The sequence below is a fragment of the Suncus etruscus genome, chromosome 19 (genome assembly GCF_024139225.1).
Source record: "Suncus etruscus isolate mSunEtr1 chromosome 19, mSunEtr1.pri.cur, whole genome shotgun sequence".
Taxonomy (NCBI): Eukaryota; Metazoa; Chordata; class Mammalia; order Eulipotyphla; family Soricidae; genus Suncus; species Suncus etruscus.
This window is the reverse complement of record NC_064866.1, coordinates 39,142,763-39,159,485: the sequence shown is the minus strand read 5'-3', so window position 1 is coordinate 39,159,485 and position 16,723 is coordinate 39,142,763. Positions and strand designations below refer to the sequence as shown.

The window sequence follows — 16,723 nt, the reverse complement described above, 5'->3', positions numbered from 1 at the left end:
GCGTAAGAATATTGTCTGCATGAAGTCTTAGCATTAAGTGTACTATAAGTTATTATAACTAAAGTAAATATTTTAATATTGCTGGAATTGAGTCAGAAGTAACTGCTAAGATCTCCTCGTGTGGCCACCAGTTCCCATCCTCACCCCCCAATTAAGGTCCTGTTCTCAAATCAGGATGCACTCACTGGAGGTTAGAGTTTCAACAAATCTTTAATTATAATTATCCTATAAGGCGGGGGTCTCAAACTTGCGGCCCGCGGACCACAAATGGCCCTCTGTACAACATTTTGTGGCCCTGCCCTAGAGGAATCTTTTTTTGTTTTGTTTTGTTTTGTTTTAGTTGTTTGGGTCACACCCCCAATGTTCAAGGCTTACTACTGACTTTGCACTCAAGGATCACCCCGACTTTGCCTCCTGCGGCCCCCAGGTAAACTGAGTTTGAGACCCCTGCTCAAAGGTGACTTCCAGTATTAATCCCATATTACAGTTGAAGAAACAGAGGAGTAAAAAATAAATAGCAGACAAATACGCAGAAGCCAAAGCAGAGACGGGAAGACCAAGTTTTTTCTCTGAAAATTTTGATTGTGAGAGTGAGACACTAGGACAGTAAAGGAAACTGAGGCTTTGATCATGTGATCTAATAACAATAGCAGTGAAAGCAGCACGTGTTTGATATTTCCAAGTGCTGGGCACTTTTCTCAGGTTACCATATCACTATTTTTTGGCTTTTTTTGGGGGGGGGCTACACTCAGTGACGCTCAGGGGTTACTCCTGGCTATGCGCTCAAAAATAGCTCCTGGCTTGGCAGACAATATGGTAAGCCAGCCGATTAGCATTGCAAAGCAAATGTCTTACCACATGCACCACTGCTCCAGCCCTGCCATATTATATTTATAATAGGGCTTAACTGGAGTGCTTATTGGAAGGGCTTGAAATCTGGCAACCCAGAGGCAAATTATGTAGCTTCTAATTCTACTGTTCAACCCAGCACCAGAAGGAAAGCAAGGAAAAATTTTATCAGCACCAGTGAGGATTGATGGAATACTTTTGAATTTGTGGGACTTGACTTTAGACCTTGAAGATGGGGACAAGAACAGGTAAGTCATTTTGGACTAAGAAGTGCCAGTCCTAATTTCATTGTCTTGACAACCATGAGAAAATAAAGGTTGCTTTGTTAAAGTTCCATGAATCCAGCTCTTCATTGTGAGCTGATGCACACACTAGCCATATAAGAGGAAAGAATCTTGCTTATTGTAAGAACTTCTAAGGCAATAGTAGAGCTAGTAGGGCACTTGTCTTCTATGTGGCTAACCCTAGTTCTGTCCCTCGCACAACATATGATCTTTTGAGCAACTTCCCTGAGTAACACATCAGCACAGGGCTAGGAGTATCCATAAGTATTGACAGAAGTGCCCCAATGCCTTCTATTACCCAACACTGCCCTTCTCTAAAAGAGCATTTTAAGGGTCTAAAAAGCCCAGATTCAAACCTACAGAGGATAAATACTCTAAAATAAGGCTTCTAAAGTTGTTTCACTTGTTCTCTTTCAACCAAGAAATTCTCTTTTATTTTACATTATTTAAAGAAAAGACATTACATAGTTGACATAGTTGACCATAATACATTTGATTCCAGATAAATAAAAGCAAAGTTATATTTAAAAAAAAAGAAAAAGGAAGAGAATAACATTTTAAAATTGAGAAGAAAGCAAGAAGTACAGTAGCAAGCATATTTGTGTAAACATGCCTATCTTCAATGAAGTCAATACAATGGCAGAAGATCTAGTAAGCTCTTGTTATTAAGTGTCTGTTCCTGAAATTCGGTCAGATTGATGTCTCTGAAGTGAAATCAGAGAGTGACAATGAAGGGGGGCATCAGGAAAACCATGATTTGAGGTAATGGACAGAGAGGTGTGACTTTTGTGGGAATGGGAGTGTTAGCCTACCTTCTTCTGAGATTTCTTCTGCAAGGGCTGGTTGTAAAATCACCCCTTGTGCCTTTATCTCCAACCTCAGGTCAACGAGTTTGAATCAGTGTCACACATGAAATAATCCATACCAGGCTGAGAGTGCTTTGTATGTAGTCAGGCAGTCTTGCACCTCATATGAAGAGTCAGCTGTCAGCTAGAACTGCTGTTTTTTATGAATACAGAGACTACTCCCTAGGTGGGGCAGTAAGAACAGACAGTTTAGGCTATCCTGAACCAGTCCCATCCAGGCTTACAGGTAAGACCACTTCTGTTTTGGAGTAAATCCAAGTTGTAAACAGACATACAATGGAACCAGGAATTATCATTGCTTTAGGTAAAATAAGGTGTAATCTAATAGCTGATGTACCATTGTCTTTCACGGGTCATTTTACATCTTGTTTGGCTGGTTCCAGCATAGTAACTATGTTTGTGGGGATCATTATGGCTGCCAGACTTCCCAGATCATACAGGGGGAGGTCTGCACTTGCTCTGCACTTGCTCCAGAAAGCCCCGATGCTATCAGCCCCAAAACTAGTGTATGTAAAGTTTGGTCAGATTGGTGTCCCCAAAGAGAATTGTAGAGGGTCTCTAAGGTGGGGCCATGGAGAGAACTGTGATCATGGGTGATGAAGGCAGCATGTGTGACTCCAGTAGGGCAGAGACAGAAGAGTTTTCTGCTGTTGGGGAATTCAAGTAATGATTCACTGACTCTTCAGATCTTGTCTTATTTGAAAGGCATTGAAAGGCATTGAGACTTTGAAAATAAGTCTATTTGCACACAAAAAAAAATTTTTTTGTAATTTTTTTTGTAATTTGTTTCTTTGTAATCATTAGTCTCAAGAAATATCTTTATTTCTTCCTCTGTTTCCTCTTGAATCCAACTGTTATTGAGAAGCATAGTTTAGTTTCCAGGTGTTAGAGTTTCTCCACATCCTTTTTATATAATCAATCTCAATCTCTGTAGCATTTTGGTCTGATAAGATGCTTGGTATGATTGGTATGGTATGGTATGCTATGCTATGCTATGCTATGATATTGGTATGGTATGCTTGGTATAATTCTTATGTTTGTGAATTTTTGTTAGACATATGTCCCAAAATGTGATTTCTCCTATAAAACTTTCCCTGTGCATTTGAAAAGAATGTATATTCACCTTTTAGAGAATGAAGACCCTGTATTAATCCATTAGTCCCATCTCTTCTATTTTCTCATTTCGGGCTCTTACATACTTCCCAATTTCTGCCTAGTGGATCTATCCAGTGCAAGAGTTGTACATTAAAATCTCCCACTACTATCATGTTACCATCCATGTGTGTCTCTAAATTTGTAAGCAAAAGCCTTACATACTTTCCTGACTTTACATTCGGTGTGTATATGTTGATCAGATTTAGCTCTTCTTAGTAAAAAAAGGAAGTCATGAAATTTGCCTATGCAAGATGCCCTTCAACAGACGAATGGCTAAAGAAACTGTGGTACATATACACAATGGAATATTATGCAGCTGTCAGGAGAGATGAAGTCATGAAATTTTCCTATACATGGATGTACACGGAATCTATTATGCTGAGTGAAATAAGTCAGAGAGAGAGAGAAAAAAGCAGAATGGTCTCACTCATCTATGGGTTTTAAGAAAAATGAAAGACATTCTTGCAATAACAATTTTCAGACACAAAAGAGAAAAGAGCTAGAAGTTCCAGCTCACCTCAGGAAGCTCAGCACAAAGAGTGATGAGTTTAGTTAGAGAAATAACTACATTTTGAACTGTCCTAATAATGAGAATGTATGAGGGAAATGGAGAGCCTGTTTAGAGTACAGGCAGGGGGGTCGGGTGGGGAGGAGGGAGATTTGGGACATTGGTGATGGGAATGTTGCACTGGTGATGGGTGATGTTCTTTACATGATTGAAACCCAAACACAATCATGTATGTAATCAAGGTGTTTAAACTAAAAAAAAAAAAAAAAGAAAGAAAGAAAATTAAAATAAAGACTTTAACCTGAAAAAAAAAAAGAAAGAAATTTGCCTATGCATAGGTAAATTTGAAGATATTCTGTTGAGTGAAATAAGTCAAAGGGGGATTTAAGAAAAATATGACAGTTTAGCAATAATACCCAGATACAATAGAGATGAGGGCTGAAAGAACCAGCCCATGATATGAAGCTTACCACAAAAATGATCTTTGTTGATCTTCAAGTTGTTCCATCTGGAACAATGGAATGTAGTCTTGGTGAAACCCCAATGCACACTAAAAAGTCCTCTGTTTATTTCTTTTTCAATTTTTTTAATCATAATGTAAGTCTCTAAATTAATGCTCGCAACCAATAGGTTCTCAGGAAGGATTACTACTATGATGAAGTGTGCCCAAGTGTTCTGGTGGCACTTAAAATGTTGGTACTTCAGTAAAATTTATCATGAGAGCAGGACACAAGTATCAGCATCACAAATAATTGCAAGGAGGGAGCGAAAGAGACACAGAATAGTCTCACTCATCTATGGGTCTTAAGGAAGATATAATAATGCCCAGAGACAATAGAGATGAGAGCTGGAAGAACTGGCTCACAATATGAAACTCACTACAAAGAGTGGTTAAAGAAATATCTACACTGACAACTATGGTGACAATGTTAATGAGTGAGAGAAGTAGAATGCCTGTCTCATATCCAGGAGAGGACGGGGAGGGAGATTGGGGATATTGGTGATGGGAATGTTGCCCTGGTGAAGGGAGGTGTTCTTTTTATAATTGAAACCCAACTACAATCATGTTTGTAATCAAGGTGCTTAAATAAAGATTTTTTAAAATATATATATATATATAAGAAAATAAAAATAATTGCAATGATGGAACCTCCTAATACAGCATGCTACAGTGGGAAAGGGAACCCAGTAACATATTTAGAGTTCATATATTATGGTTAGAATGATAATGTCTCTAGCCCAGATAAAGATGCTAGGTCAGTGGGGTTGGGGATGGTACAGCGGATAAAATATGGTCTAGAGCAGAAGCCAGAGCAGTCTTTTGAAAGTTAGGGTTGAAGGGTGTCAGAGAGAGTCTGTCTCATCAGTGCCCATTTAGCACAATGCCTGATACCAAATCAGACTTTCAGAATTACTTACCAAGAAAGCCAACCTGGTGAGAGGCAAATCAGCACACAGAAAAGACCAAGATTCTAGGAGTTGGGCCTGTTGTGCAAGGAAAGTACTAGAGATGGGAGTCACCCCAGGTCAGGCTCAGCCTGTGATCTTAAATATGGTGCCCTCAGGGCTGGCCAGAGCAGAGGGAGCAATACATTTTCTTGGGGAAGAATGTAGTTGGGGAAATAATTCTCAAGCATGCTCTTGCAGATGGAGCTTGCCAGGTGGACAAGCAGAGAAAGAGCATCTGGGAGGACAGGGTGTGTGTGTGTGTGTGTGTGTGTGTGTGTGTGTGTGTGTGTGTGTGTGTGTGTGTGTGTGTGTGTGTGTGTGTGTGCTGGCAGATCATCAGCTGCATCCAGAGAAGCTGCAATAATATGGGGGGAGCAGGGGAGGCCAGATGAGGGTGGGGGTAGACAGAGAGTCTCATCGTCCCTCACTGCTTCCTTTCTGTGGCTCTGGCCCGAAAGCTTCCTCTGAACTATGCAGGCAGTTCTTACGCCTGCATTTGATTTATTTTATAGTTAGAGTTCCGGAGCATTTGTGTTGGCTGCAACATAAAATATGGAATTTCCCTCCCGAGCAATTTTTCTTCTTGGCAGCCCACTGAAGTCTGATTCTGGCACACTCTTGTGACGTGGCAGCATTTCAGCTGGTGCCAGCCCAGGACACCCTGCGGCTGCCATGCCAGCTGCTGAGCCCAAATCAGTAGAGTCCACCCAACCCCCTGGTGCAGCGTTAGCCAGAGATCCTCCTCTTTTATTCCATTTTATTTCTGCTTTCTTCCTTTGATGGGAGAGAGAACTGTTCTGCCGAGGATATCATGTGCTTTGTCACTGCTGATGCGGTTAAAATGCTTTTAGATGATAATTAGTTTCAAACTCAAGGACGTAAAAAGGTCATAGGCTTCTCTATCAGTTGTGGAGAATGGGAACTAAAGTAAGAAGAATACAACAGGTAAGGTAGGTAAGGTACTTGCTTTATCTGCAGCCAACCTGTGCTTTATTTATGCACAGTCCTTGCTTTATGTGCAGTCTCAGCATCCCAAATCATCCACGGAGACTGCTCGAAGTGATTCTTGAGAATAGAGCCAAGAGTAACCCCTGAGCATCTCTAGGTATGGCTCAAAAACAAAACAAAACAAAACTTAGTTGAGTTCCAGTCGTTGATCTCCTATATTGCTTCACTCTCTGATATTGCAGAAGGGGGTACAAACTCTCTTATGTATTTCTTTATCTGCAAATGGAAATGATAGTCATATGCACCACAGATATGCTAGGAGGTTTACTGAGAAACTGTAGGCACTTGGCACATATTAAGTGTTATGGACTATGTTGTTTTTTACCTCATACCAATCCATACCATCAGGTGCTAATCCCTAAAGTGTGTGTGTGTGTGTGTGTGTGTGTGTGTGTGTGTGTGTGTGTGTGTGTGTGTGTGTGTGTGTGTGTGTGTTTCAGGCCATAACTAGCAGTGCTTGGGAGCTACTCTAGCTCTGTATATGAAGCTTATTCTTTTTCCTTTTTTTTTTTTTGTCCCCCAATTCACAATACAGACCAGGCAAAAGGCCTGGATTGAGGTGTATATAGGGTGCATTTACTGTACCTCCTCTTTCTATACAGTCAGTGTAAAGAATACAACCTGTGGTAAGCATTGGGAGGCCTTATCTTTTCTTTTTTTATTTTTTATGTATATATAGATACATAAAGTACATAAAATACACACACACACACACACACACACACACACACACACACACACATATATATATAATCCTTCTCCGGTGCAACATTCCAATCACCAATATCCCAAGTGTCCTTCCTCCCCAGTCTTGATGGTGCTCAGGGACCATGAGGAGCTATAGATCAAACTCAGACTTGCTTCCTGCACATCTAATGAGCTAACTCTAAGGCACTCTGGGCCAATATTCAAAGATAAAACCTTTGGAAATAAGTCCAGGAGGGTGAGATGAGGTTCCTTAGAAGAAAACATATGAGAGTACTCAGGTCCTCTCCCTCTCTACCATACACAGCTTATTAGGATGGGTCTCAATAGGAATTTAACTGACTGACCCCTTAGTCTTTGATCCTAACTGTGAGGGAGAAAACTATTTTTCAAGTAACCCAGGCTATGACATTTCATATAGCCTGAACTGAGTAGCAAAGTAGTCTTACTTTATACTCATGGGCAAGATCCATCATAGGGGCCAGAGATAGAACAGTGGTGGGCCATTTACTTTGCATGAGGCCAAACCAAGAGGGAGTAAATTTAATTCCTGGCATCTCATGTGATCCCCCGACCTGCCAGAGGCAATCGCCTCGGAGTGCAGAAACAGGCGTGACCCCTGGGCTTTGCTGTGTGTGGCCCAGAATCAGTCAGTTAATAAATAGTTATTTTTTAAAAAAGATCCATCATATTCTTTATAAAATTATTGCTGAGCAACATGTATGAGTTAGGTGGTCTGTAGATAGCTGAAAAATTAGTAAATAAAGAAAATTTCCAACTGAGGCATGAAAGGAGCAAGTGAGTGAATAAATGAACGAATGAATAAATGAGTGGATGAGTGAGTAAGAGAGTGGATGAGTGCATGGGAAGCTGAAACTGAAACCAAAGGATTGAAAACAGCATTTCTCTTTCCCACAAAGCTCAGAAATGATGCAGAGAGCAATCTGACCATTGCAAACTACTTCCTAGGCTCTATTTTCCTGGCAGAGAGTTTGGCCTACAGACTCCATGGTTCTTTGCCTAGAACTAGCATAAAAACACCCTCAAATACCTGGTCTGCAGAAAAATCCCTATTCTTGGTCTTTTTTCTGGACCGCTTCCCTTAGTCTAAACAGAGACCACTATTCAGTTCTTACTTGGGGTCTCTTCTACTTGTTTTGCAGAGGGGATTCCCTCTACAAATGAGAACCGTGTGTCCACCCTGGGCTAGCATGGTGCCTTGCTTAAAGAAAACCCAGAGGTTAGTGTATTTACTGGTTTTCTTTCTGAAAAGACCCCAAGTTCCTCAGTCCCGCCTACAGCCCTGCCAATCAGAACCTTGGCATCAGCTTATTGGCAAGATGCCTTCATATATAAATGTCTTTGTTTTCCTTTCCCCCAGATATCACCTCTTTAGCCCCCTTTCCTCATCCCCCTCCATCCAAGTTTGCACAAAAACACCATTTGTGGGCCCGAGACTCCCAATCCTGGCACCTAGCCACGAAGTGAAGTAATAGAGCAATTAGAACTTAATTGCTGGATTTAATTTCAGGCTCTTTTTTTTTTCTCCCTTTGTGTCTCAATTGTTAAAAAGGCTCGGTTCCCTCCTTCGACTGTCTGATGAGTTCCTTGTGTCTGCCCCAGAAAGGATGTCTTTGGGAAGGGAAAGGCAAAGGAGAGGTTTTTGCATCTCAAACAACATTTACAGAGTTAACCTTTCCCAGTGGCTGGAAGCCAAGGAGGCTGCAGAGCTTTAACTCCATGATTTGGTGGCAAAGGATTTTTCCCTAGAGACTCAGATTTTCAGTGACCTTCAACAAAAAAAATCTGTGCCAGAGTTTGGCAGATTGTGGCATATCATTGCATTAACTATCATGCATGGCAGACATTCTAGGTGCAGAATCCATTCCAAATTCTCCCAATAATCCAGCTACAAGAGGCAGTTCTTCTATTTTAAAAGAGGTGGAGATCTCCCAAATGATGCTCAGGAGGCTCATAGCCCTTTAGGGCTACTCCCAGGGATTTTGGGGGAGGGGCATTGCAGGGATTGAACCAAGGTCAGAAATATGATGCCCTTCAAGTACTGTGTTATCTCCCAGCCCCCTCGTCCATTTTAATATGCAAGGAAACCGTCTCAGAGATGCTTAGCCACTTGGCCAATGTTGCAGAGGTACAGCATGTTAGAGCTGAATTGTGATGACAGCAATTAGGTTTGCTCACCATCCTCTCCAGAAGGAAAGGCAGCCACTGTGGGACAAACACAGATGGTGGTGGAAGCCATGAGTATGGGCTCACCCTCTGCCTTTGCCTTCCTAAGAGTTCCTGGGATGAAGGAATGTGTGTGATCCACACACTCTACACAAACCCACATGACCACCGCCAGGCCTTTCAGATCTGCATAAACCTTCTCGGAGACCAAGAGCTCCAGCTTCTCAGCAGTTGCTCTGCTACTAGTATGTTTCTGCCAGGCCGTAAGAAGGCAGCATTGGGTCCCAGTGACCTGATTCTACCCTGGTACAACTGTACCCCTTTAGCAGGGGTGGCCATTCATCACTTTATTGCTAGAGTATCCAGCTACTGGAAATGCTTGGACCATGGATACTGCCGACAGCAAGAGTTTCTGAGAAGGGACATTTACCTGAACACTGGCTCCGGGCTCGGAAGTCCTTTTCATTTCATGTTCCTGAGGTCCTTTAAAAAGCTGGACCTTTAAGAATTAAATGTACATCTAGAAATCCCTCCCCTTTTGAAGCCTCATCCCCCACCCATTCTTCCTAGATAACTTGACCCTACCTACAAGACCTCGCCCATTTCCTGGGAGGGGTCTTGGAAAGGGTAGATAAGGTTTTGACCAGGGGGGATGAGGGCCCTTTTTGGCCCTTTTGGTCTTTTGCCAGGATGGAGGTCAAAGGGAAGATGGCTGAAAGGAGTTAAGATGCAGGGCTAGCTAAGAATGGCTGAATGCTTAAAAGGTTATGATATAGGCCACACATGTGGTGGATAGGGCATGAATAATGTTGATGCTTCGTGAAGCCTGCCTGTGAGTGAGTTCAATACCTGTCACTTTCCTAGACCCCAGACCCTCCGGTTGATGGGGGATGAAGCCACGTGGCCATGGCCTAAGAATAAAGGCCTCCATCCTTCTCCATCCAGCAACCATCGTTAATTCTTTAATGCAACACCCTTTGGCTCCTTTTCCCAGTGCCTTAACCATGTTTGACACCCCCCACCGCACCTCCCAGCAATGTTCTCACATATGCAAGCTCACTAGAACCAATTCAAGGTAGTAGCCCAGGCCAACGGGGGAAATCCAGCTTGCCAGCTGCAGCATTTGAACAGCCTTTCAAGATATGGATGACCTTTGTACAATTGCTAGACTGGCGAGGAGAGTAGAAAACAAAGAAAAATAGGGGTTTTGACTTCATAGTTACATGCAACACAAGCATTAATGTCAGAATATTTTAGCAGAGCACACCTGTACTCATTCATCTGTGTGTTATATGTGGAGCCCAAATGGACATGTGACAGAGAAGAGAGAGAGGACTCACAAAACTGGATCTTAAGAATCATGAAAAGCTTATTAACCATTAATCAATACCCTTATAGCAATTTTGTACCCTGGTCTTTTGCTCCCAAAGAATTGTTGTCCTTCTTAAATAGAATTTTCTGAGCTTCAGACCATTCACAGCCACTCCCTTCCAAAGGACACAGTGATCAAACAGAACACTCACTGCCCCAAACTTCAAGCAATAAGAATAACTCAGTGATGATACATGAAGTTTAGGTTTATATTACCCCAAAATGAGTCCTGGCTTCTCTATATATCATCTCCTTTCATTCCATCCCTGTGGCACAAAGAATAATAACCCAAAGTACCAGATCGATGGAGAAATAAAGAGTGTAGGAACTAAAACGCATGCCACAATAAAAGCCCTGCTTCCAAAAATGTCAGGATGCAAAAAAATAAAATAAAATAAAATATAAAATGTCAGAATGCTGCTGATGGAAGACTATGCCTGTTTCTGGAACATTCTTGGAGTGTGCATGTAGCCCAGCTTGTTTCCTCAGTTCTGTTACCTATAATCATCATCTCCCTTCTTTCCTCCTGCCACCTAATTTTGGCCATGCCCCTAAGTATAATCAATAGCTTTCTATTCTCTCTTTGCTGCAGCTTAAAATGTTTTGCAATTCAATTTTCCCAATTACAAAGGGGAGGGGTATTTTCCTTCCAGTCTTCCTGACAGAACTGCTGAGTAAATGAGCCTATACGGTCTCGAGAATCAATTAACAAAGTTCAATGTCCTATGCAGAAGTTACTCATGATTCTTAATAGTTTGGAAGCCAAAAATATTTATATTATGGGTTTAATTATGCCCTTTCCACCATCAAAAGGTATATTCAAGTCCGAAGGCCTAGTCCTGTGGATGGGGCACTATGTGGAAGTTGTGAATGTAATTTAGATGTAATTCAGCTGAAATCACGTTAGATTTGGGTATCTCCTAATACAATAACTGGTGTCCTTATAAGAAAAAGAAGGATGGAGAGTGAGAAAGGTAGTCCAAGGATTCAATTACTTGCCTGGACTTGACCAATCTTGGTTTAATCCCTGCATTTTCTTTGGTTCCCTGAGCACTGCCAGAAATAAGGTCTGAGTACCACCAAGTGAGACTCTAAAAAAAAAAAGTTAGCACATATGAAATTTTTTCAGAAATGGAAAGCTGGTCTGCAGGACTGACTTTATAGCAGGGAAAATTGGCAGAGCCTTTGCGACATTAGTGAAAGAAAGCTGGCACTCTGGTTTTGGGTGTGGTGCGTGTGTGAGATTATCAAGCCATATTTTAAATCACCAAAATAAATAAATAAATAAAATTTTAAAGAAAGGATAAGTCGGGGACTCAAAGAGAAAAAGGCCAGATGACAGAGGAGACAGGGGCCAGAGTGATGTAGGTGTAAGCCAAGGAACATTGCTTTCTTTCCTGGAGACTTCAGAGGGTTCACAGCCACATGATGATTTTGGCTCAGGACTTCCCAGACTACAGAATGAAAATAACAGTCACTTCGTTGTCCTACTAAACTTCATTTCTTCTTTGTTTTTGCCATACCAGGGATCAAATTCATGGCCTCACACATACAAAGTATTGATCCACCAACTGTGTGTTTCTTTGCTATGTTGGCTCCTGTATAAAGTAAAAGGTCATGATTACCAATGAAGCCTAGCCCAGAGACTCTGTAGTCGATAGAACACATGTATGGGGGCCTTCACCTCATTCCAGACCTTATCACATGAAACCCCAGGGTTTTTTTCTGCCATCAGCTCACCTGGTCATATTTTTTATTTCATTTGACATGATACAGCCAGGGTGATCACTAGTGGCCATCAGCTGCACCATGACCTCAGCATAGCAGATGCCAAGTGGCGCAGCTGCTGATGTCATCAGGCACCCTGCCAGGGTCTGTGTTTGAATATGACCTGCCTTGCTGGTGGCCTTTGCAAAAAACATGAAGTGGAAAATAGGTCACTCCAATTAGGAACCATCTTCTGTCTGATCTTCATATCGGTGAAACTGAAAGTGGAAAAGTGAAAGTGAAAAATTGCCTCTGAGCTAGATTTCTTATGTTATTAATGAAACCCATCACTAAATAGAGTTGAGAGCAAAGAGATTTAAAATAGTCCTTTAAACACACATTAAGAAAACTTCCTTTGGTTCTTGTTTGTTTGTTTGTTTGTTTGTTGGGCCACAGCCAGTGACGCTCAGGGGTTACTCCTGGCTATGCACTCAGGAATCCATCCTGGCTTGGGGGACAGTATGGAACAATGAAAATGGTCAACTGCCACCAAGGCTGTATGGCCATCGATTTTAAGTGCTCATGAAGCCACATGGGACCATATTCACTCAAGGAATCATCATCAGGTGTCAGTTAGACACCATTCTAGCTAGACTTGGAGATGCAGCCACAAAAAAACAGCTATAAACAGCTTCTCTAAGGGGCTAACAAGCTAATGTTCGAAAAATAGAACAAATTAAGTATCCTGAAATATTTTTAAATGTCAGTATGAATAATTATCTAAATTATTTTTTATTAAATTATAAGTTAAATTCTGCCAAAATGAGTTTCAAAACCCCTTTCTTAAAATAATTATTCATTTACATATATATATATATATTTCACTATTGTCACTTCTTTACTAAAAACATCCTTGTTATCCTTAAGTTAAGTTAACTTATGGAATCCTGGAGACTCATCAGAGTCCCCTCTTCTCACCAAGGTTCTCCAGACTTCTTTAACTTTACATTCATGTGCTGAAGCAAGAAATAGATATCCCAATATGAAATAATATTATGTATTTCTTGTCCAAGCTCAAGTTTGGTTCTTCCTAATGGCTACACCCTGGCTTACAGATGGGGCAACTTCACTCTGAGTATGGACAAGGTTCTTGCTCTAGTCACTTGCCCCTCCTGATGTGTCCCACAAAACTTCTCGCTGATGATTCATTTCACCTTTAAGATTCTTCTGGCTTGGCACTGTGATATTAGAGTTAGGATGAGAGAGATAGCAGAGTCTAAAGCACTGGCCTTGTGTGTGTGTATGCTTCCTTAAGCATTGCCAGGAGTAGCACCACCAGATGAGATCCCAAAACAAAACTTGTGCATATGCTCCCGATTACATCCAATATCTATCTTCTCACCCACTAACCCTCCCTACAGGCCCCAGACCTAACCCTGTCACCTACTCTACTCACTCACAACAACCCCTTCTGTCAGACACCTGGCAATAGTGTGTATATGAGTAGATACACTAGTACATGTGTGTGAATCCAGACCTCTGTTCCTCTGGTACATTTTTTTCCCCCATGACCTGTCATTATTCAACTGTTCCAAGTGGAAAAAAAAATCAAAGGATCTTCATGGAAAATGTGGACCTTCTGGTCTTTCAAAGCTGCCTAAATTGAGAATGAAAAAAACACTTCCAAATGCACCTTATCACCTAGAAATTGCAAAGATGTGTGTGACAAATGCAAGCTTACTCTTCCTGGAACCTGATCCCACAAGGAATAAAATTCCCACTCAGAGTTGAACACATGGGATCACAAGCTTGCACATACCCAAGGATGTCTGTAAATATGTCACAGACTTCCTACTACTGCCCCAATATCAGTTTGATGTTCTATTCCAAGTGGAAAAAAAAAATAACAAGTTCTCTCTGGATATTGTGTGTATGGGAAAAACCAAGATCAGTGCATGTTTAATAATTAGACACATTCTGCTTCCAATCCATCACCCCAAATCAAGGGTACCAAGATGTGTGGGTGGAAAGTGGGTTTAAGCAAAAGGAATGGTTCGCCTTTAGTTGTGTATTGAGTACAGAGAGTCCAGAAACAGGGGTGTATGGTTTGAACAGAACTGGAAGGTGTAAAAACTCAGATAAGGAAGAACTTACCCTCTCAAGAAAACACCAGTGCCATCCCAGCACTCCGATCACATAGGTGAGCTCTCAATCCTAACACCCAGAAGATAATCTCTTTAGAGACAGGATTATCTGTATATCTCTTCCTCCTCCTCCTTCTGCTACTCTTCCTCCTTTATCCCTTTCTCCTCCTCTTTCTCCCCTTTTTCCATAGCCTTTGTTTTTCCTGGGAGGCCTTCCTTTTCCTACTTCTCTTTCCCACTCCACAGGGCTCAACACAAGATACCTTGCCACACCACACCTTGTCACTCTGTACCCAGTCTTGACTGCCAACTGCTCTCCTGGCACGCTGGGAATGGTGCAGGGGGACTTTGGAGGAGGCATCCCAGCATGGCATAAAGTCTGCTAAGTAAATGGTTCAGTCTCCACCTACAGCCTCACCCCCACCTCCTTTTGTGCCACTGACAGCTGGCTCTTCCCACAGACTTTGTGGAATGCAAGCTAAAAAACCTGGGAGTCTAAAATGCCAAAATCTGCAGTCTCAGTGGCAGAATCTGGGAGCTGAAATCCTAGAGCCATAGTCTGATTCTCAAGCGGCTGTGCTGTCTGTGCCTACATGTATGTATGCATATCTGTGTACATGCATGGGAGGCTAGATGTCAATGACCTAAACCATATTCCTCACTGAAACACAATAAATAAATACACCTGTTTCCTGAAAGCATATGTTGGGCTGATCTTAGTCCTGAACTGAACAATTACATAAATCTTGACAGTGATTAGAAATCCAAATCTTGTAATGATTCTGCAGCCATATGTATCATTACTGCCATCTTATAGATGAGAAAACCAAGGTTGGCTCATCTCTTCCTAAATGCTTGCTGGCTTGCCACCATTTTGCTCCACTGCACTTGGATAATTTTTCTTTAAATTCCTCCTCCCTGAGATCTCTTGTGGCCTCATTTTACCCATCTTTATCATTCTTCTCATCTTTCTCACCCTTCCCAGCTCAGTTCAAATGTATTTTTCACAAGGAAAACTTCCTTTGCCATCTTCCTTATGGGAGAAAACAACAGAGCTTTATGAGGATAGATTCTCTCTGTCCTATATGCCCATATGCCAAGCACAAGACTAGGTTTCAGTAAATAAAGCTATAGTACTAGCTCTCCCTTTGACTCTGCTGGTTTCAGTATCCTGTGCCTTCCTACTGTGATTCATAGCCATATTGCAGAGAAAACTTTGCTGGGCAATACTCACCACTTCGTTTCATTGGCATTAGCTGCCAATCCAAGTCAGGTAGCTGAGGATCTCCAAATGAACAAAATATCCTCTGTGGAATGGCTAGGAACCAGTGTCTCCAGATACCAAATTAGCCACAGGCTTTGAATATCTATAGAGTAAATTCATAATGCATCTAGATCTTGGAATCAGGGTGATGGCTCAAAGGTATGGAACACATCCTCTGCACGTTCAAGTCCTGAATTCAATCTCTGACGCCACATGGTTTTCCACAAGCATAACTGGAGGCCCCAACCTTCCCCCCAAGAAAAAAAATTTTTGGTTTTTGGGCCACATCCAGTAGCATTTAGAGGTTACTCCTGGCTCTGCACTCAGAAATCATTTCTGGCAGTTTCTGGGGACCATATGAGATACCAGGAATTGAGCCCAGGTCCATCCTGATTCAGCCATGTGCAAGGCAAATGCCATACTACAGCCCTACTCTCCACCACCCTCAAAATTTTTTCTTAATACATTTAGAGTTTTAAATGTTCAGTCAAAGCCTGGGCTGTGATGGGCATGTTTTATAATATGTACCTTGTGATATGGCAGTAATAATCCCTTGTGGCTACTGTGCACCTAAAAATCTATCCTAATTTCATTAATTAGTAGCTAGAAGCTACTACATTGGGTAATGCGGCCCAAGATCACATTACTGATTTATAAGAAATGTGGAGGGAATGAACTGTTCCAATGAAACCAGAAAAATCCAAAAAGGAGAAATTCTACACTACCAAAACAAAAACATTCTCTTTGTTAATTCCAAGCGCTAACAAAAAGTCATTGGAGGGTGGGGAGAGACTAAATGAAAGAATATTTAAAAGAAATATAAAACAATCACAGCTTGTGATTCCTGGATTGCTCTAATTCCAAAATCAAAATGTAAATCAAAACACGTTATTTAAACAAAATTTGAGCATCACCTATAGGCTGTGATGTTCCTTAACTATTATTAAACTTGTTTTAATGTGATATATAATGAGAAATATATAGAATATTGATGAATGATGTTACATGGTTTCTTCCTGCCTTTTGCTTTAAATTAATGAGAATACAGGCTGTATTGATAGGAGTGTGGGTAGGACTCTTGCTTTGCAATTCAAGATTGGTCTTGAATTCATGAACTGGGTCAGGGTGGTTTCACACAAGTTGTGATTCTGCCTATATGAGAACTTTGCCACAATTATAAAAATGAAAGTTAAAGCAAGCAAAATTAAATTGCCTCGTATAAAAAG

At 41.4% G+C, this 16,723-nt stretch overlaps 1 non-coding gene across 1 annotated transcript; it reads right to left on the bottom strand.

Moving 5' to 3' along the window:
- Positions 1–6,629: 6,629 nt before the first annotated feature.
- Positions 6,630–6,762, bottom strand: LOC125997771 (small nucleolar RNA SNORA51). The gene has a single exon (XR_007491790.1). It is a non-coding gene; the product is annotated as a small nucleolar RNA SNORA51 (small nucleolar RNA).
- Positions 6,763–16,723: the final 9,961 nt, after the last annotated feature.